This window comes from Perna viridis, chromosome 1 (assembly GCF_037379345.1).
Source record: "Perna viridis isolate PV_CMFRI_1.1 ecotype Kerala chromosome 1, ASM3737934v1, whole genome shotgun sequence".
Classification (NCBI taxonomy): Eukaryota; Metazoa; Mollusca; class Bivalvia; order Mytilida; family Mytilidae; genus Perna; species Perna viridis.
This window is the reverse complement of record NC_142445.1, coordinates 3,004,307-3,026,550: the sequence shown is the minus strand read 5'-3', so window position 1 is coordinate 3,026,550 and position 22,244 is coordinate 3,004,307. Positions and strand designations below refer to the sequence as shown.

General features: G+C 36.8%; 1 protein-coding gene and 1 pseudogene across 1 annotated transcript in view; both read left to right on the top strand.

Moving 5' to 3' along the window:
* LOC148626864 (bone morphogenetic protein 2-like) overlaps positions 1 to 22,244 on the top strand; it is a 35,343-nt gene that overhangs the window by 5,816 nt on the left and 7,283 nt on the right. The window lies entirely within an intron of this gene.
* On the top strand, positions 6,289 to 21,789 carry LOC148626865 (uncharacterized; annotated as a pseudogene).

The following is a 22,244-nucleotide window of genomic DNA, read 5'->3' as shown; positions in this document are numbered from 1 at the left end:
AAGCCTTATAAAGTTTTGTAATCCTTTATTCATCACAAACTCCCCAGAGGAAGGTAAAAAACCTGTGGGGACCTATAGTTTTTCCTAAATTTCAAGAGCTCCAAAAGTAAAAAAAAACATCCATAATAAGGGGGAAAGTCCTGGGGAAAGTAACGACAAAGACTAGGTATGAAACAGCACATTCTCATTCTGATTTTGATTTTTAACTTGGACTTGTCTCCACCACGACTTATACATGTCTTTTACGGATAATTGTTCAAAAGTTTCAATATTTTGGGAATCTATGTCACTATGGTTGACCTTATGAGTAAGTATAACATTTGGTGTAAGAACTGATGGTGAAGATGGGTCACTTGATACAGGAATGATTGGTCGACTGTTTAATATGCAGCATATCTCTGCCATAAGAGTACAAAGTACCTCATGAGTTAATTTCTTAACTTTATTGTCCATGAACATAGTATCTAAAATTCTCATCGTTAATCCAATTATCCGTTCCACTGCACCATTCATATGTGAAGCTATGGAGCACTAAATCTACATATTATTCGCCTATCGGAGAGAAAATCTGAAATTGGAGGATCCTGAACATTTACTGCTTGTATTCCAAGTTCACCTACTGGCCCTATAAAGTATGTTACCTGATCGGATCTGAATTCCAAAACAGGTCCTCTTAAAGACACAAAGGTCTCAAAGCATTAATAAATGACGAAGATGACATTTACTCAATTACCTCAATGTGTATTCCACGCATTACGAGGCAGGAAAACATAATTGCCCATCGCTTCGCATGTGCTAAGCCTCCGCGAGTACGTCTAGAGATTATGTCCCATGGTCCAAATGAATCTACAGATACACATGTAAAAGGTGGGGTTGGTGTTATTCGGTCTGATGGGAGATCTGCCATCTTTTGTTGTTCTATTTTTCCGCGAAGTTTCTTACATTGAACACACTTATTCAAGACTGAGTTTATGAGTCTTTTACCTCCTTTTATTAAAAACCCATTGGATCTTAGTGCTCCCTCTGTTATGTGTCTGCCTTGATAGTGTACATAATTATGGAAATGCCTTACAATCAATGTAGCCATATGGCTTTTTCCTGGAATAATTATTGGAGTTTTCTCACCAGTGTCCAATTTAGCTTTTGTAGCCTACCTCCAACACGGAAAGTTTTATTTGAATCCAAAATTGGTGATAAATCAATAATACTACTGATTTTTGGTAGTGGTGTATCATAACTCCAAGAATCAAGTTCTTTTTGATACATATTCCTCTGAACCGCATTAATGATTATTGTTTCAGATTCTTTCATGAAATCGACTTGGCTTCGATAATCAGTTGTACTGTTCTTTGTACTATGGTATCTTGCCAGTCTCTGTTTAAGAAATGTAATTGCGTTGACCAATCTAGTACATGATGAAAATCTTTCGAATCTAGCTGTATCTAAGGAAGACAATATGATTGTCTTTTTAACTCCAACAAACGGAACAATTTCTTTGTCATTTTCTGGTTCCACCATTTTGAATACATTGATAGAAAATTCTGGAGATACAAAAAAACTCCTTTGGCCCATTAAGCCAGACAGACTGCTTCAACTGTTTCGAATTGAGTGGTCTAGTTCCAAGGTCTGCTGGATTTGATTTTGTAGATATGTAATGACATTGTTGTTTAGAAGATGCTTTCAAGATCCTATCAACCCTGTTGCTCACATAAACATAGAACCTACGGGTTTCGTTATGAATATATCCCAAAACGACTTGACTGTCTGTATAGAACTGAGCTCAATTTGGAGATAATTTCAACTGTTTCTGAACAAAGGCGGCAATTCAGAAACTCCAATCTACGAATCGTATGTCCATGATTGGGAGCAAGTTTGGACTTACCAATAACAAATCCAAATTGTGACTTATTATTTTCAAACACACAAACGTAAGCAACGGCTGCTACGGCATTCTTTGACGCATCTGAGAATACAAGTAACTCACACTGTTTCTCATTAAAAGACAAATCAGTGTATGGTCTAGCAATGTTTAGTTCTTGTAAGTGATTGAGCGATAATTTCCATTCGTGCCACTCTGATAATAACCTAGTCGGAAGAGGATCGTCCTGTTGAAGTGAATTATCCTGAATAGCTTGCCTCAAAATAAGTCTACCACCAAGAATGACGGGCGCTAAGGGTCAAATCCTAAGGGTCAAATATCCCGTTGATCACCGAAAGTAATCCTCTCTTAGTAAATGGTTTATCATCAGGAGATATTCTAAAGGTGAAGTTATCTTGGATAATATCCCAAGTCAGTCCTAAACTTCTCTGAAGATAAGTTGAGTCTGTGTCAAAGTTCATCTCTGTGATTCCTTCAGCCAAAACTTTTGTCGAAAAGTTACTCAATATTTGTTCACTGTTTGACACAATTTTGTGTAACCTAATTCCACCACCTTTAATAAGTCTATCTCGAGTGTTTTTTTTTATCAGAGTTACTATCTCGTCAGTTGTTTCTGCTGAAATGAGTGCATCATCTACGTAAAAGATTTCTTTGACGACTTTACAAATATCATCACACTCACTCTCCCCATAATCACAGACAGCTTTTCTCAGACCAAACGTTGCCACTGCCGGTGATGGAGAGTTGCCAAAAATATGCACTCTCATCCTATATTGTTTAAGTGGTTTTTCTACATCATTATTTTCGAACCATATGAATCGTAAGTAATCCCTATCCTCAGGATTTACTTCAAAGTTAAAAAACATTTGTTCTACATCTGCGATGGCTGCATATTTTCCTTCTCTAAATTTCATTAAAACACCTACTAAGTTATTTGTTAAGTCTGCTCCTTTTAAAAGAGTAATCAAGGGAACCAAGGTTATAGCGGTAATCAAAAGAATGTAATCCAGGGACAAAGACCAGACATGGAAAATAGACACACACAACAAAGAACATAAAGTAACTAAAATCATACACTATTCAAACAAATTCCTTCATGATGAGCTTACGAGTCAAGGACTACTCAAATATTGGATGGGTTCTTAGCATGATACACACCAAATATTGGTAGAAACCAGGCTTCCTGACCTTTTTGTAAAGGTGGCGCTTCCTCAGTGTGATTGCTTGTGAATATCTTCTTCATAAATTCCTTGAAATCATGTTGTTTCACTTTGTCTCTCTTGAGATTCTGTGCTAGACTTTCAGCTCTTTGCATTACTTGAGTATAGTTATTTGTTAAAGTTTGTCGATTTTTCCGGAAAGGTAGTGGTGCACTTAGCTTACCACTTTCTGCCTTTGTGAATTCATTATCCGTAGTTGAAATAAATTCTCTATCTTCCTAAGATAGCCCTGGTGTGTGGTCTTCGGGAGTACGTTAAAATATTTGACTATACAAGTCTTGTTCTACAGTGTCCTTTATCTTAAAACCATATTCACATGGTTCTAAATGTGATTCACGTCCGTTTGCCAATATTGCAATTTTATTGACAGTTTTTGTATCCGAGGTATGCACAAATCCTAAGCAGGTTTTTCCTATAATAGTCCATCCTAATCTTAGTTTCTGACCGTACGGTTCATTGTTCTTACCGATTCTCTGGTCCATGACATGATGAGCGGGCATCATGTCTCTTCCTATCAGAAGTAACACATCTGAATTTGAATCTATCCCTGGGATAAATTGTTTTATATCCTGTAAATGGGCGTATTGTCTTGCAACAGCAGGTGTCGCAATTTCGTGTTTCGAGTTTTGAATCTCATTACACTAAAATAATCTAGGGCAATTTAATTGTATATCACCATCTAATGACTGGAGAATGTATCCATTTGCAAGTCGTCCAGTACAAGTTGTTTTTTCCTGCACATGACATCAATGTATAACTTATGCAATCAGATTTATCATCAAAGTAGGCAAAGAGTTCACTACGAGCTAGCGATCTATTACTCTGATCATCGATGGTTGCACAAGTCCTATAGGGTATATCTTTACCAAGATAGTTTTTGCACATGATTTTCCTTTAAATGGTTTTTCATTCCATACGTCGCCACAAATCTGAGTGCAATTTGTCTCTACTTGGGTTTTATCATGTTTCCCGCCATGAATTGTGTCGGATTGTTTACGTTCCAAATAAAATGGTGTACTATGATTTTCACTACGACACTTCTCACATCTGATGTTTTCTTTGCAATGTTTTGCTAAATGTATCTCATTCAAGCATTTGAAACAAATTCCATGTTTCTTGATGAACTCCCTTTTGTCTTCGAAGGATTTTCCTAAGAATACTCGACAATCTGCTAATTTGTGTTTTCCTGCTTCATGAATTGGGCATGTAAGCTTCTTTGGATTAAAATGATCTATTTCGGTTTTGTCACTCGGGGACTATATGTCTTTGCTGGGTTATTGAATTTTATACGCTCTCTCTTCTCTTTCTTGACATTCAGGCGGTCATATCGAGAGTCATTTGTTAGAATCTGAAAGCTTGGATCATTCAATCGAATGGCAATGCTATGCATAAATTCCACAAACACTGAGAAAGGCGGATACATTACCATTTTTTTATACTTAAAACCATAATATATTGAGGATTCTCCTTTACTGAAAGTATCTCTGATAATAGATCAGAAAGTTCATAGAACTTGTCCGTCTCTAATTCCTCTGTACTAGTTGTTTCAAGTTCCCTTGTGATATTCTTGAAGCTACATTTCCAACTAAAATATTGCTCAGGTCTATCATTAAATTGTGTCAATCTAGACAACAACAGGTCCTTTTTCATAATACACTTTGTCAAATCACTTACGGTAGAATTTTTTCCAGCTTCATTGTTCGTACTTACAGATGTATACTTGTCGGTTGTTTTGGCACTGACATTATTATTCACTTCCAATTACACCCTTCTTGGAATGAATTCCTCAACATTTGGATCCAAACTTTTAAAACCAGAATCTTTTTTCTCGGGATTTACATCTTGTTTCACTGAATTTTTATAATTATTTACTTGAAAACCAGTCTTTTTTCTCGGGATTTACATCTTGAGTGTTGAAAGTTTCTTCGATTGAACTCTGAAGGCTATATTGTGACACATATTTCTCTACTTTGCCTGAAGAACTTATTTCCGGGATATCTAATTTTTTTTCTTTTATCACCATCACTTAAATTTTCCTCTTCAAGAACTTCAATTATTGATAGCTCTGCTTCCATCATTTCCCTCTTCTGTTTTGAGCACATTTAAAGTGGATGTGAATTAAAACCTCTGTTTTTGCAATTGAGCGTCTTGTAAAGTTCTTTCCTCTAGAGCCTTTGTTTTATCTGTTTTTCCCTTTCCACCATTTCAAGTCTAATTTTGGCAACCTCAAGCTTTGCTTTCTTTTCCAGAAGCTACTAGAATGTGAATAATATGATGAGCTATGCCAACTTTGACTTCCATGTCTACTCTTTGAACAATGACTTGAACGGCTTTTACTGCTTTTATAACTTTTATGGCTGTCTTTGTCACTTATTTGTTCAGTTTTAGGTTTTTCCTCTGTTATCTGTGTGGGTGTAGTAAACTGGTCGATCAGACAAGTCTTGTCTTGATTTTGTTCTCTATTTCTTGGTACAAATTGTCTACAACAGTGCCTTCCTGAATACTCTCAATTGTATTTTGATTGTCTAAATATTCCTTGAAATCAATCGTAGTGCCATGAAATTTGTTCATAGATTCTATTAATAGGTCTCTGGTTTCATTTAATTTGTATGAACTGTCCTTGAAAAGTTCTATAAAGTCTAACGTTGCTTCTATATTACTTTTTTATTCCAGCGATTGTTCTGAATTCTTTATCAACTCGTTCTTGGTATATTGGTTTCCCCTTTTCACTCAATGTTCTAAGTCTCTTTTCAGTTTCTCCAGGGTCCACGGAGTAAGCCATAATTCCTGAAAGTCTTCTGCGGGTTATTTTTACTGTAATGCCTCAAGCCTTATAAACTTTTGTAATCCTTTATTCATCACAAACTCTCCAGAGGAAGGTAAAAAAGTCTGTGGGGACCTACAGTTTTTCCTAAATTTCAAGAGCTCCAAAAGTAAAAAAAGCATCCATAATATTGAAGAAAAAAGGTCCAGAGCAGAAAGTAACGACAAATACTAGGTATGTAACAGCACATGACTGAGGTTTTTTTTAACATCCTTGACTACACTGTGTCTCGCATGGATGGTGTACATAAATTCATATTCATCATTATTTATATATAAGGATGTCAGGTATGATTTTTTTTTTTTTTTTTTTTTTTTTTTTTTTAATTTTTTTTTTTTTTTTTTTTTTTTTGGGGGGGGGTGATTTGTATCTATTATAGGATACAGGTTCCTACCGGTACCGTTAACAGGCCGGAACTTATATTATGCGACAACGGACGCAATTACGAATATTTTTTTTCAAGTTTCAGCCTTTCAATGAAATCAATATAAATACATAAATTTTCTTTTCATAATTGCAAAGGGCGCACAAAAGCACGTGGAATACGTGATATAAAATTTCATGCGCATTCGGTAGATTTTGCTGACGACAAAAAATAAAGCCAACTACACGGGAGGCATACCAACGTTTGCTAGATTCTCAAGGCTGTTCCTTCAAAGGTACGTAGTCTACTTAATTGTGCTTAAACTCTGTGCATGAATGAAAATACATTCATTCCTTGTAAATAATTCGCAAAAACCGCTGTGTTTGTATCAAATTTCTTTTCAATTCACAATTTTTTGTTCTCTAATACTATTCATGGCATTTACACACAAGTCAAGAGAAATCCGAATGGTGATACATGTATGAACTTTACTTGGATGAATAAAGGAATAATTTTACTTTATCCTATAATAAAACAGTCATACAAAATTACCATATTTTAATACGGGCATAAAAACTTAATATTTGTTTAATTAATAAGGGTGACAACACAATTACCGAACCCTAATCCGATTCATAAGCAAGTCAAGTCCAAAACAAATCTGGCAAAACAGATAGTACACCACTGGAGCAGCTAGTACCGTAATGGTCCTGACTTGGTACAGATACTTCAACCGTGGTGGGTTCAATCTAGGTTTTACATCCCTCTTCCATTTCGATGTGACCATACCAGTGATGATTAAAAAGCATTTACATGCTATTGTCATAATCGGTAAATCAGCGGTCACATAAGCACAAAGAACAATTTACAAAAAAAAAAACAATCATTACTCATTGTTTCAGAAGAAACTGAGTATTTTTCAACCAAGAACTGATATCTAAAAAAAGAATTTGGTAACAGACCTTTTAGACGCATTTCCTGATACCCCTGATTCAGGAGTCTGTTAAGCAGATATTTATGGCGTTGAAGTAAATCAGAGTAGTTAGTACTTGCTCTAGCGTAGCTAATCAGTATTGAAATATAAACACCATATGCAGGAGATGAAGGCATATTGCTGCACAGTTAAGGAAAGTTTATGATAATTATCAAAATAAGTCATCTCTTTTATCATAAATATTAGTGCTGAGATGACCACTGCATGCAAATTCGAGATGTAGGTCCAAAAAAGAAGCAGAACAGGCTATCTCCTTTATCTCGAGCTCTGGTGGATATTTTTTACGTTAACTCTTTTCCAAAAGAAGTGTTGTTGATACAATATACCATCAATATATCTGTATTCTTTACCAGGTTCTGAAGAAATTCAGTGTCATATTCATAATGAAACAAATCGGCTAGGAGAGGAGCACAGATAAAATATCGAAGCGATGTTTATTTAAATCTAGATTAAAAATTAATTTTGAAAAGTCAATGCAATAAACAAATAATTTTTAAAAAGTAACATCAAAGAGTTACATGTAATGTAATTTTCTCACATTCACCATAATTTCCTCTTTTCAGATGTCCCGGAGACAGAAACACCAGCTGTATGATAAAAAATATTTAGTTATTAGAGCTGTCACTCGTGGTAAAAGGCTCTCTGCAACTGCCAAACTATACAACATTCCCAAACAGCATTGTTTGATCACACTAAAGGACGGCTTCAGTTAAGCACAAAAAGGTCCAGGTCAGCAACTATCACTAAAACCAGAAGAAGACCAAGCCTTAGTTAATCATATTAACTGTCATTCTACGATAGACCCAGGCAGAAGTCAATACAGCAAGGTATTCAGAATTCCACCAAATTTATACCAAATATTACCAAAATGAAGCAAAGTTTGGGTAACATTTAATTTCTTATTACTCTGCACGATGAGAGGCTATATGATGACATTCTCAGGGCCCCCTTTTTTGGCCCATCAAATTCATCAAAATTTCTAAAAATCACCTAATTCCGACATCATATTGAAAGGCTCCTGATGAAAATAAGGCAATCAAAGGTTATAACTATATGAATGTATCACATATCTTTATGTATGAACAAAAATATAACTAATTTTCAGTTACACTTTAAGGGAGATAAGTCTTAACGGTTGATTGATTGATTGTTGGGGTTTAACGCCCGAGCAGCAATATTTCAGCTATATTCAGGCGATGAACATGAAGTGGATGATAAAATGAACATGATTGATGATGAAATGAAACAAAAGATGGGACACAAGAACAATAGGGTCGACAAATTTTGGTTGCCACTAGAAAAAGGGGGGGGGCTGGGTAGTGTCGGGCAATTTAGCCTCCTGTGGCGGAGCGCAAAGTTTCCTACTCCTATCGAATACCACAGCAGGGTTCTTTAACGTGCGAGGAACGTGGCATCTTTCCCAACACGGTGCACCACTATGGTTTGCGGTCAGGTTTTCCGTATTATAGCCTGACAACCCCAGCGTGTAACACGCTAGGGGTACACCATTCCACCACCTGGAGACACATCCCAGTTGCTCTGTGGGCAGAGCGCCTAGCCCCCAGCTAGGCTTCTGAGTACTACTTAGTCGCCTTTTACGACAGGCTTAGCGCTGCTGCAGGCCTATTCTGTAGACACCCGGACCTGCACGGGGCCTTAACGGAGGATGAATTTCTTCATACAATAATAAAATACAGAATAGACGCCTCATTTTCATTCTCAATAGTTTCTAACTGAAGATAAGTACTTAATGATTATATCATATCCAGGTATATTCTGGTTCTGAGCATTTAGTACGTTTTCGTAAATTTAAAAATTGCATAAAAAATAATAAAATCACTAAGTGAAGAATTATCTCCCCTGGAAAGCATATCTTTCATAACATGCAGTTCTTTTTGTTTTCATTTTTATGCTAGGGGATGGTTGTTACATGTACTCCCACATACATTGGTAAATTTCAATTGGTATTCAATGCATAACAAGAACATTTGGATTGAAAAAAAAAAACAAAACATTTTGTGACAATTATACCCCAAGATGTTATTTCTGCCTTGTTGATAACTCTTTAAAACTTCTATGAAATTATGTCTTTTCTCTTTTTGGGTCATTTTGAATAAAATGTATTGTATACAGAAGCTTTCACGTGTATTTTAATATAAAACTACCTTTCAAGAAATTAGAAAATCTTTCAGACTAAAACACAGCAAACAGTAAGATCTGATAATTCAAACGAATGTGACTGAAATCAAGCACACAGTGTATTTATCATATTAATGACTGCATATACTAAATTCAAAAAAGAAGCATAACATGTCTGGAGATTCGCTACTGTTATTTATTTATCATCACATACATATAGTACGTGGGCTGAGATAACATCTCTTGCACCCCCCCCCCCGACTCATCTACCAAAATATGAGGGTGTTCCTAGAAAAGCAGAGGACGCTTACCCTACCGGTGCACCTGGTCCATGCTCCCAGTTTTTAGTGGAGTCCGAGTTGCTCATTTACTTTTGTTACTTTGTATGTATGATTTTAGTTACTTTATGTTCTTTGTTGTGTGTCTGTTTTCCATGTCTGGTCTTTGTCCCTGGATTACATTCTTTTGATTACCGCTATAACCTTGGTTCCCTTGATTACTCTTTCAGTTACACTTATACCTCCCATTTGCGAATCTTTTTGTCGTCAAAAAAATAAACTGAATCACTTTTGTATTTTTTGGCTACTTTTCATACCTCGTTGAGGCAAAAATCTATTAAAAGTTTTTTTTTAGTTCATTGCCATCACTTGGCGTCCGTCTTCGTCGTTGTCGTCATTAACAATTTTTCAAAACCCTTCTCCTCTGACACTACTTGACCAATTGGAACCAAACTTGGTATGAATGTTCATTGAGGTATCGTGCATAGAACTGATGTGTTGATTTTTGATCCGTTAAAAAAACATGGCCGCTGTTACTAAAAATATAACATAGGGGTCAGACAGTAGTTTTTCGCATACATCTCGAAAATTGTTAGGTTTTGCAAAATTATTTCTATTGCTGAAATGACCCTTATTATAAGGCCTTCAAAAGTAGTCAGGGATCAAAGTTGTCAGGTGACTCCTGTAAGAGTTATTGCCTTTGAAAGATAAAAAATGACAGGTTTTCTTTTTACAGTTTTCAGCCAATACCTTTAAAACTAAAAGAAAGAAACTTTCTATCGCTGAAATTATCCTAATGATAGTCCCACCAAAGTATTCTTGAGTCAAAATTGTTGGACAACTTTATTGCCCTCGAAAGACAAACTTTAATCTGGTGAGCGATTCAGGCTCCTAGGAGCCTCTTTTTTATTCTACGAACTTCTTCTTTCTACAGAACGAAGCAAAGTGACAAATGTATGTATCATCATGTAGCCCAATGTCTCAGCTTTACAATAGCACCAAGAAAGTTGCAGTAACACTTAGGGTTTTGCGGTAAAATGAAAAAATGTGCATCCCTACCCCGCCGAAATATAGCTTCAATTAACATATTTTTCAATGTCAAAACCCCTAGAGTATTCATGTTCCAGTAAAAAATAGCTTATTTGGTATTTTCTGTTTAGTATTATCACATTTTATACTCCTGGGATTCTTTTGATGAATTTTGGCGATTTTCGTAATCAGAATTTATAAAAAAAAAAAAAAGCGAAAAATGGGATTTTCGATTTTTCGGTCAAAAGTCACAAAAGTTCGACTCTACAAGTTATTTCTCAAATAAAACGTCTAAATTTTGGTATCATTTGAAAGATAATTTAATTTTCTACATAGATAAATCACGAAGAACTAATTTTCAAGAATGAATTTAAAAAAATGTTAAAATTACTACCCCTACGCTTAGAGAACTGGTCTCGGTATCAGACAGACTTTTCATTCACAGCATACTGACACCGTATTTTAGGCATTCATAATTAAGATAATGATGTACCTAACATATCTGATCAATTCAGACGCTTAGATTTCCTTTTGGGGTGAAATTATTATAAGATCGGAAAAATGGGAATTTTCAGAATTTTAGAATTTTCTACTTTATCACACAACATTGTCTTTTTTCATAATAATGTATTTTAGAAAAAAAAAACGTTTGTGAGATACGGTTCATTGATATAATGTATTAGCTTCAAATTGAGACCAATTAATAAATATTTGAACTTTTGCAAGTCAAGTTAGGTGGAAAATTGAAACCCTACCCATGATAAAAAATGCCTCATCATGAACTAAAATGTTAATTTTTGGCATACAAACGGTATACAGTAAACATGTTGGGTACTATTGTTTTAATTATTGATATATTCAATAAATAAAAGGGACCCAAAAATCACCATGAAGTTGATGAGAGGGTGGGGGTGGGGGTCTGAAAAATTCATAACGATGTTAGAACTGTCCAATTTGCGATGCAAATTTTTGGTAGTTCCCTCCTCGGGACTCGAACTCGTACTGCTGTGACATCTATGGCAACACCGCCTGCACAAAGTCCAGCGGCCAGTTAGGCTATATAAATATATAGCTTTAGACATATCTATGAATTACTATTGAAAAATTTATAATCATAATAATAAAATTTAAACAGACAAAAATATCTCCTATATTTTTACTGAAACTGGAGTGTTGGCCAGTCAGATGTAGGCTAGAAAGGGAAAATATTCTCGCTCAAAATCTACATTTCACTAGTAACGGCAATACAACAATTTTCTACTATACTATCGAAACGTCGGAAATTATACTTATTGGTGGAAATGCTAAATGAAATACTCAAATATGACGAAGTATATATGGAAACTTCACTGAATTCCATTTTGTAGTTTTTTGAGGAGTAGCCAATGGACCGACACACTGCATGATCAATATACATTTATACTTATGTTTCAAAAGGGGGGATAATAAAACAGACCTATTTTATCCTCAATACTGCCTGTTGTGGATGTGTTCACATTGTAAATTTCCATTTTTAAAGCCGGTTTTGCAAGTTTAGATAAATACACACGTATCATTTTTTTTTAAATTTTGTTTTCATCGTGATTTCATTTTTCTTACTAGTCAACTCACACAAATTCACAGTAATCAATTTTTAGTTACATAATTTACAGTGTATTATGCTTCACTAGCATCAAGTTCACAAAGAATCCCACTTGATTCTTCATTTTCCTTGGTTTTCATCATCTTCCTATGACACTAAGATAAGGGTCCATTCAGTTTTGTTCTTGTTCTCCCGTGAGTTGTAATTACTCTCATTAGATTGATTGTGCTATACATGGACTGGTTATAGGTTACTGAGTTTGTCTGCATACTGTACTTGCCAACAACTACATTGCAACATCTGTAATGCTAGTTGCCCCATCGTGATAAAAGCTTTCTGCCATCAATGGGTTTTTTTAAGAGGAATGAATGACTCTTCTCAGGAACATGTAAGTTCTGGGCAACTACATTTGTAAACCTCCATTATCAGTGATACATCTCTCTTTTTTTTTTGAGTTTGCATTTCATAGGTGCATTTCACATGGTTCTTTTAAAACCAGAAATATTGAGACCAAACAATTATCTATGCAAATAATTTCACTTTGAAGCATCCACAGTGAAAAAAAACATATTGCAGCCTTTAATGAATGCTACTTTTTAGTTTTTAATATGAAAATACTGTATAAATCCATATTGTACTGATAAGCTGTCTTGGACACAAATACCCAGAGTTTCCAGTGCAATATGGGCCATTTGTTCCATGTTTTGTACACTTTACTGCATCACATTGATATACATGTTTACTATTAATACGACTACATTAAGTGAACATTCTGTAAACTTCTACTACATTGTATGACTTCTTATACAAATAATGTATAAGGAGGCCAATGTTTTTCAATGTCTTCTTGTTTTATTGGCAGATTATAAACAAATCAAATTATTTTAGTTTGGTTGTTAACATTGAGATTCAATTTTTATATGCATGTATGAGTAGGGTGTAGCATAATGCCCAGTTTGATGTATACATGAATTAAGTCCAAGGCATGTTGTGGTAATTCTTGCACAACTCAATGTATGCCAATATTTACCTTTTTTCTCGCATTTGTTTTTATCATACTTGCACAAGCGTAGCAGTTCATGGGTTTGATCCCTGGCTGAGACACACAAGAAAATAAAATTGGTAGTCACTGCTTATGGTTTAATGGGCCGTAACAGGTCACAAGTGACCACAATCCTAGAGGAAAACTCACCCAAAAGAATAGCTCAATGATCAATCGCCTACAACTAGATATATCGTCTTCTATTTCGTCTGCTCTTCTGCCACGTGTTGCCTTCCTTTTCCCTCTCCTTTCTCTACTTCGGGTCGTCAATCGTGTTGATGTTTAACTAAAACGAATGTGCCCGAAAGTATCGGACGTTCCTGGTAGGTCATGATTATTATAACAAACGGCTTGTATGCCGTGGAATCCACTACACTCTCCTCCCTCTTACGCAAGGAAGAGCGTTTATTCGTCTTGGCACTGGATAGGCATGTTGGTAATTAACTTCGAGTGGATTCTGTCAAAGTGCTGTCTCTCTAAGGTATTTTCTTTCTCTTTCAACCCATTTATAGATGATAAAATTCATAAAACTGAGCAATGTACTGACATTACAAGAAATTGTTGTCTTATCAATTTCTATCATGAATTAATAAAAAAAAAAATAAACGTTCATAAAATCCAATATTCATAGTATTCATTTTTCCATCAATATCTTCATCACAACGAACTAAATGCCGCCCTGTTACTTCTTATTATCTTCAAATGTTTTAAAACTAAAATCTCTGTCCCTTACTACTTCCACAGGAGCTTACACAACAGAGAACCAGACTGTGGCGTTGATGGTTGTAATCCTGCAGACCTGCTCCATTCTTTGAGCCTCTGCCATCTTCCGTAGCGTCTCTACCAGATAGATGGGACGATTGTTGATACTGATCCCTGATGGTACCATATAGGGTGCATCCGTTTCCACCAGAAATCGGTTAAAACGTGTTTCCCTCAAAGCTTGCTGTCGGATATAGAAACATGTATTTACCAAGTACGTGAAGCCGAAGTAATTGTTTTCAAAGTGAAATAGCCTTTCTGAATAACTGGTGTACTGGTAAAGCAATGTAGTATAAATTTCTGTGCGCCCGAAAGTGGTCCACACACAGCTTCAACACGACCGTGTAGAGTAGCTAACTGTATGGATATGTAAGGTGCTGTCTCCTTCAGGAATTTAAGTTTACCTTCCCTGTATATGTCGCTGATAGTCCTGTCCATTCCCAACTCTCCGACTGCAGCAACCCTCTCTGAACCAATGAACTCAATGAATCAATCTGCTCAATGAACTCTTCCGTCTGTGCGTCCGTGATGATATGGACTTCTTTTTTGGACGAACACCTTCAGCAATCTTCCATTTATCCTGGATGGGCACGGATATTGGAAACATCTCCGGGTCACAATAAATTGAAGCACCACCAACCACGTTATCCGGTTGTGTGGGTGGACGTTCCGTGGCTCGTTCAACCAATCTTCCATTTCCAATGCCAGGTTTTCTAACAGTCTTTTGCTGTTCTTATCAAGATGAAGGTGGGAGTCATACACATCAAATGCCTCCCATCTATTATCGTCTACTGGTTCAATCACTGTAGTTGTTTAAGGTCTACGAAGAACAGACCACTAATGTCAGGGGTGTTACCCTTCAACGCTAGGATATACAGCTGTTGCCTTATAAATACAGTCTGTTCTGCATCCGGTCTTTCTTTGTCTGAGGCGATGGATTCTTGGAGGTCACGGCGCTAGAAGGCTCCTAGCAGGTAAAGTCTCTCCTTCGCTCCATTTAACAGCTGGTGGTATAAAGTTGGTAGGTGTCGTCATAAATTCTAGTCCGAAGTTAATGTACACAATGCGTTCTTCTGGTGTTAGATGTAGCAGCATTGCCACCCGGTATCTCCAATGAATCAGGACCATGGTATGGTTTGGAGGATACAGACTAGTAACTGGGTTTAGACCCTTCTAAGGTAGCGGTGAGACTCCACATTTGCTCGATTTGCCAAAATCAAAATCATCTTTGGAAATATGGAAAAAATGTCAAAATGTCAGTATAGTCTTCCAATGATGCTCGAAGCACCGCTTGCATGTCCAATTACCGCATTTCTCCTGATGGTATAAGAATTGTCCGTATTATTCATAATTCATATGGATAGGTTTCCTGTCATAACATCTTTGGATCATCAGTGGCGTTTTGGTGTGTTGTGTTGATTCTACGATGTATGTATCTGGATCCGAATCTAGCTTTCCCTCAACGTGTACCACTGAATTTGCTGGAACGACAGTCCTCTTTGCTATGGAACTGATGGAATCTTGTACTCTGCACCATAATACTAGTTCATCAGAATACTGTCAGTCAGGAGAAACATATACTTCTGCTAGATACAGCTTGGGTTCAATCTTCTACTGTAGTGGACCAACTATGATTGTGTCCATCTACATACGTCCGCCTGCTACATACATAAGGGTGTTCCTCAATATGACAGGTTTCTCTCTTTCAAAGCATTAAACTTTCAATCTGAAATAATAGCTACTTTGGCCGGTGTGTCGATTACTGCTACGATTGGGCGTTGGTTACATTTCACTGGTATTCTTATTATTGATGCAACATATGTTTTCAGAATCGTGAACGCTCTGCCAATACCTTTGACTATCTTTAGTCTTGGATCAGTGTTGCCCTCTTGTGCTGTGTCTACGACTTTCCCGGTCTTATGTGTGGAGTCAGGTATTACGTCATCGTTCAGTTGAACTACAAGTAAATCCTTCGCTATGGTTAGTTGAGTGTTATCTTTCATCAGTACCACCTCTTTTTCATCAGTACCACCTCTTTTTCGTTGTCTGATTCAGCAGATGGTAATAACAATGCACAAAGTTCGGCATTTTGTGGATCAAATGGATCGTCTTTGGTGACTGTTTTGTGTTCCAGTACGTTGATGTTTTCCACAATGATGTCGTTTGATGTATCAAATAAGAAACCATCACTGGGTTGCGCTATACTATTTTTATCCAAGGACATTAAGCTGGCATCTTTCTGAGTTTTTTTCTTTTCCTTTTTCTTCTTGCTTTTGGGATCTCTGTGACCTAAGACCACATTGTTATTATGTCCCCTTGCTGTTCTGGTTCACTCACGGTATACTTAACTTCCAATTCCTCTGAGTTCATTTCGGGTTTTGGAATCGCCCTTTCTATACTACAACTTTGGTCAGTTTTTAAAGTTGGGCAAAAATATTCTTTTCGGGTCAGACTTACGTCCCTTTGACCGACCTTTACATGTTTAAAGGCTTTTCGTGAACTTTTGGAGGTCCATGTGATCTAGGGGGTGCTTGTCCTTCCCGTTTTTGTCTACTGTCACGGATGGGTTTCCTACACCATCTCACTATGTGCCCATAGCCATCGCAGTTATAGGACTGGGAAGATGTGTCCCGTTCTTTTGGTGGTTGAGATGATCCCTTGACCCTGTCTCCGTGCTCTAACTTGTCCACCTGTTGACGTAGTTCTGGAAAGGCTGATTGCGTTCTTTCTTGCAATGTCTGCATGATGTTTATTAATGCGGCAATCTATTCATCCAATGAAATCTTCGTCGCCTCTTCATGGGTACCATAGGTAATGGCATGACAAGATAGTTCATCGTCGTGTTGGTCATGCCATCTATTTGTCCCATAGATAGAAGTGTCAATGTGTTGACCTCAATTTAACTGGTTGACAAGTTTCTTCTATTGTTTTTGGTTTCAACATGGACGCGGTTTTACCCGAATCTTCGTCCTTCAACGCCTGAAGAAACTTTTTAATGACCTGCTGGTGTACATGTTGTTCTGGTACATCACGGAAAGCTTTGTCTACAAGTGCCGCGAGGCGGTCTACCCACTCTGACGTACCTTCGCCTGGACTCTGTCGAGCATATTGTGAAATTTTACTTGTAGAGTGTCAGTTTCGTTGGCATAATTGAAACGTTGTCCCATTTTTTCTACATAGGTGATGTTCTTATTACGTCGCAATATATTTGTGCCATACTGACTAGCTGGTCCTGTCAGGCACCATCATAACCGGTTCCGCCTCTTGGGTCTGTCTATTCTGCAGCTTCTATGAAAATCTCAAATTTAAGTAAGAACGATGATAGTAATCACACTTTTCTGTCCCGTCATATTTCAACGATTTCAACATGGCTGGTTGACTTCTGAGCTTCGGCGGAGCTGGATTGGTTGTTGGATCTGCGATGAACGAGCCTACATGCTGCGGTCTCGGCATGCAGTTTTGGGTCGTACTTTTGTTGTGTATAAGTGAATATGGGCTGTGCAGTTTGTTATCTTGGTCTTCCTGGTCCTAGGTTGGCTAAATTGTTCACTCCTGATACTGGATAAGTGGGTTGTGGAGTCAGGGTGTACTGTAATGGTGGTCTAGCCTGTGGCGCTGTTGCTGGCATACTACTAAGCATAGGTCCTGGCCTACAGTTACTTGTTGTGTCTGTCCTATAGTCCAAGTCACCTCAGATTGTTTGCGGTTTTTTGCGTTTATTTTTGTAATTACTCGACGGTTCCTTTCAAAAACTTGCCATTTTATTCATGTCGTTCTGTACTACGATTCCCTTACAATTATTTTTCGTTCTTACCTCCGAGATTGAAAAAAATTCAAAATTTATTTTTCCTACGAGAATTTTGCATTGAATGTATTGTTTATCCGCCATCTTGTTTCTATGGATATTTTGAAATGTTCCCGCCATATTTCTGCTCTTTACCTTTAGTAAAACACAAAATCAGAAGTTCCGAATGAAAATGCTACAACTGGTACTTAATAAGAGTCTTACCACATAAAGTAATAAATTAGCAGGGAACCAGAAATATGGCGGGAAATCATGTTATTTCTTGACCTACACTTAGAAGTTAATGGTAAGGGAAAACTATTGACCAATCTTTTCGACAAACGTGATGACTTTTCATTCAAAATTGTCAACTTTGCTTTCATCTGTGGCAACATCCCTTCAGCATATGTGTATGGAGTGTTCATATCACAACTCATACGTTATATCAGAGCTTGCCGAAACTACACAGACTTTTTGTATCGCGCTAGAACTCTAACAAATAGGCTTCTGGAACAGGGTTATGCTGCTACAAGATTGAAGTCATCACTATACTCGGCGTCACATAAACAAGATACTGTTAAAATTTGAATAAATATATTTTCTACGACTTTATTGACACCTACCGTCGTTTAAATTGTCTTAAATAACTTGCTCATTCGTTTAGCCAAACGGCTTCTCCCTGAACATGGAATCGTTAAATTCCGGTGAAATTTTAATTCTCGGTCCCAATATTTACATTGTCAAAAGTCGGCCATGTTTACAGTGATCGGGTTGCTAGGAGATGTTGTTTACGTTTAAATGGTTTGTCCAAAAACCAATATCTCGGATTTATTCTACGCAAACATCGTACAACACCGAGAAGTCGATTTAGCAGACGATTGTCACTGGAGTTCGACGGGAATTTACGAACTTCGTTTGTAAACAAATCGTCCCGTAGAAACCAGCATGGCAGATATTAGTATAGGATTTTCCCGTAAGGATTTGTTACGCACAATTTCAGCCAATAAACGTCTCATTGAAACTCTCACGTCATGCATATATGCGAACTATCTTCCGATTAAATAAAAGAGAGACAACTCTAGCGGTAAGTCCCGACAGTTTAAAAAATAGAGCTCAAATCGAAGATGTGCTGTATGTGACGTCGAGTATACAGAATTTTTATGGTCGTCATCATGAACTCATGGATCGTTATAGTGTATCCATCTGCACCATGAAAACTGATTTATTCAATGGGTCATAGTTTTCCTTTCCTCGTTTGTCTACCACGGACTTGACTTTGTATGAGCAACTCGGCCGGTGTTTCCAGAAAAGCAGAGGACGCTTACCCTAACAGTGCACCTGGTCCATGCTCCCAGTTTTTAGTGGAGTCCGAGTTGCTCATTTGCTTTTGTTACTTTGTATGTATGATTTCAGTTACTTTATATTCTTTGTTGCGTATGTCTGTTTTCCATGTCTGGTCTTTGTCCCTGGATTAGATTCTTTTGATTATCGCTATAACCTTGGTTCCCTTGATTACTGTTTTATGAGCAACTCGCTGGGTGTCTCTAGAAAAGCAGAGGACGCTTACATTATCGGTGCACCTGGTCCATGCTTTCCTTGATTATTCTTGGTACATCCTAAAGTTTTATCAAATTATGAAGAAAATGAATTGAAGATGATATAAAACTCTATAAGGAAAACGGTCTTTTTCACATCTTTTAGGAAGTTTAATGGTAATTTCTCAGCACAACATTTATCAAAACTTTTACTGGCATTCATGACCAGAAGTGATAGTTACAAACAAGTTATTCTATTGGACATGTTTAGCTTTATATTTATTGCAACGTAAATTCAGGCTTATTTAAACTGTCGTTTCTTTCTAAACCGACAAAAACCCAAATATGCAAACTGGCACACATATAGAGGAAGAGAGGGTTTACCCAAATCATAAGATTTCTCTTTAAATAATACATCTATTATATGCTTTATACAGGGTAAAGTTGGTACTAAATGATACATAGCTAATATGACGTCATTTTGCGTCGTTGCCATAGCAAAATGTCAATTACGGTTTCAAATAAATTTAACTCAAACTAGATATTTATAATTACATTTTTATTGCTTGTTTGTGGAATTAACAAACACAAAACTAAAATTTAATCATTTCATTTTGTCATTTTTGACTCGAAATATTTCGCTCATTCTTATGCATTTCAATCCTCGCTTTTAAAATTATAGCAAACGGACAGAAGGGTATGTATTTGTATACTTGAAAACACACATATACGTTTGAAATCTATTACAATTTGGGGTTTGCGAATACTGCGGAAATTGATATTTTTCTACATTGCCTTGTTTTCTCGTATAATGAAAGTTAAGTATATGGCTGAGCGTGGGAGGCCATAACAAATAAAATACTGAAGAAATTTGCTACTGCTATCATCCGCAGTGACGAACGCACCACACAAATACCCAAGGATAAGGGTCCAAGTGACAAATGCCGTCAGAGGTTTCAAAAGCGTCCTACAGAAATCAAGCTACGATGGCCAGGCAGACGATCAAATGCCCGCATTGAGGTATCGAAAGAAAAAGTTGTGGAATACTTCAGACTTCTGCAGACAACAGTCGACAAAATGAATTTGCATGAAAAGTCAGGCTGCATATTTAATTGCGACGAAACAGGAATAAGTGGAAAGGAGTTGATCCGTGTAAAAGTTCTGGTGGTGGATGGGCAACAGAAATAAGTGGAAAGGAGTTGATCCGCGTAAAAGTTCTGGTGGAGGATGGGCAACATCCCTATCACGAGGGAATAAGTACACGTGGTGGTCATTTGTCAATCAATATGGCAATTTCAGTTACTGGAAGATGCTTACCACTTATATTAATCTTCAATAAAACAATTCCAAGAAACTTCGATGAATTTCAATACGAACGAATGGATGCTTAGAAATCTCCTGTTCTACTTATAATTGATAATCTTGCCTCTCATCTATCACCTGATACTATTGATTTGCCAAAGACAATTATGTGGAACTTCACTGTCTCCTTCCTAAGTCATATGTTACAACCTCTAGATTTAGCTGTATTCCACAAATTCAAAGGAGAATATAGCAAGCTATTCAATCAGCTACGATATTAGCTCCACGAGAAAAGATTCCTGCAACACTCTTTGTCCAAGGGACTACACTACAGCTTTTAGGCGTGCACGATTCTGGCCCATAGATTCATATGTGGTATTAGAAAATTTGAAAAAGAAACTTAGAACCCGGGCTGAAATAGAAAACCCATGATCGACCATTGATATTGGTTTGGTGCTAAAGGATAATGCCACCAGAAAAAGCTCCATCTAAGTGATCAACAATTTGAGGGGCGATAGTAATTACTGACTGTTCGTCACAAAACACAAGAACTTGAGTCCAATAAAATGTGGAAAGAAAAGATGCGAAACAAAGAAGCAAGAGAAAGAAAACCGTAAAATCTACAATAAACAGCAACAAACTTAAGTCAAAGAAAACCGTAAAATCTACAATAAACAGCAACAAACTTAAGTCACAGATGACATTGAAATTGAAGTGCACTTAGATGACGGGTTGTGCGAGATATGTATGCTGAATACCAGACTAGAAAAGGTTGGGTGTGATGTATGTGAGAGGTGGCACCACTGCCTCATGGTGTTCAACTGTTGTTGATTTCTGCATTGTCACATCCTCAGAGTGGCAATGTATACAATTTTCTAAACAATGAACTATTGCCATATGATGTTTGAAATGTAACCAATATACTGATTATCCATAATGTCAGTTGATTGTATTCCGTTTTGCTTCTTTTCGCATTTACTTTGATGGCGCTCCGTTTTAAGGGTGATTAATGAGTAATACTAAAACCATCGAGTTTTTACTGTCATGGCTAACTGATTTGTTTACATTGGAAATGCTACTTTTTTAATTATTTATCTACTAGCATGTTTATCTAACCAGAAATAAAGTCATTAAAAGAGGATTTATTTTATTTGCTTTCAGTGTCCAGTTTGAATTGCGATGATATTATCAATTTTGTGACTTATTCGGAACTGTGTTCCTTCGATATACCTTAGAGCAATTCAAGTAGGTCATGTCAATTATCCAAAAAATAAAATATGCAGAACCAGGTAAAAATATATGTTATGGGAATGTTTTTGCCATATTGGTACATCTTGAATTCTCACCCCATGTTAATGATGTTGCGCTTTAATATTTTCACTAATGGTATTTCATTTAAATTTGTTCGTAATTGTGTCCGGTGGGGCTTCAATCTATAAATAAGGGTAACCACAAATTACCGAACACTAATCCGTTTAGATATAGATATTGCACCACTGGAGCAGCTGGT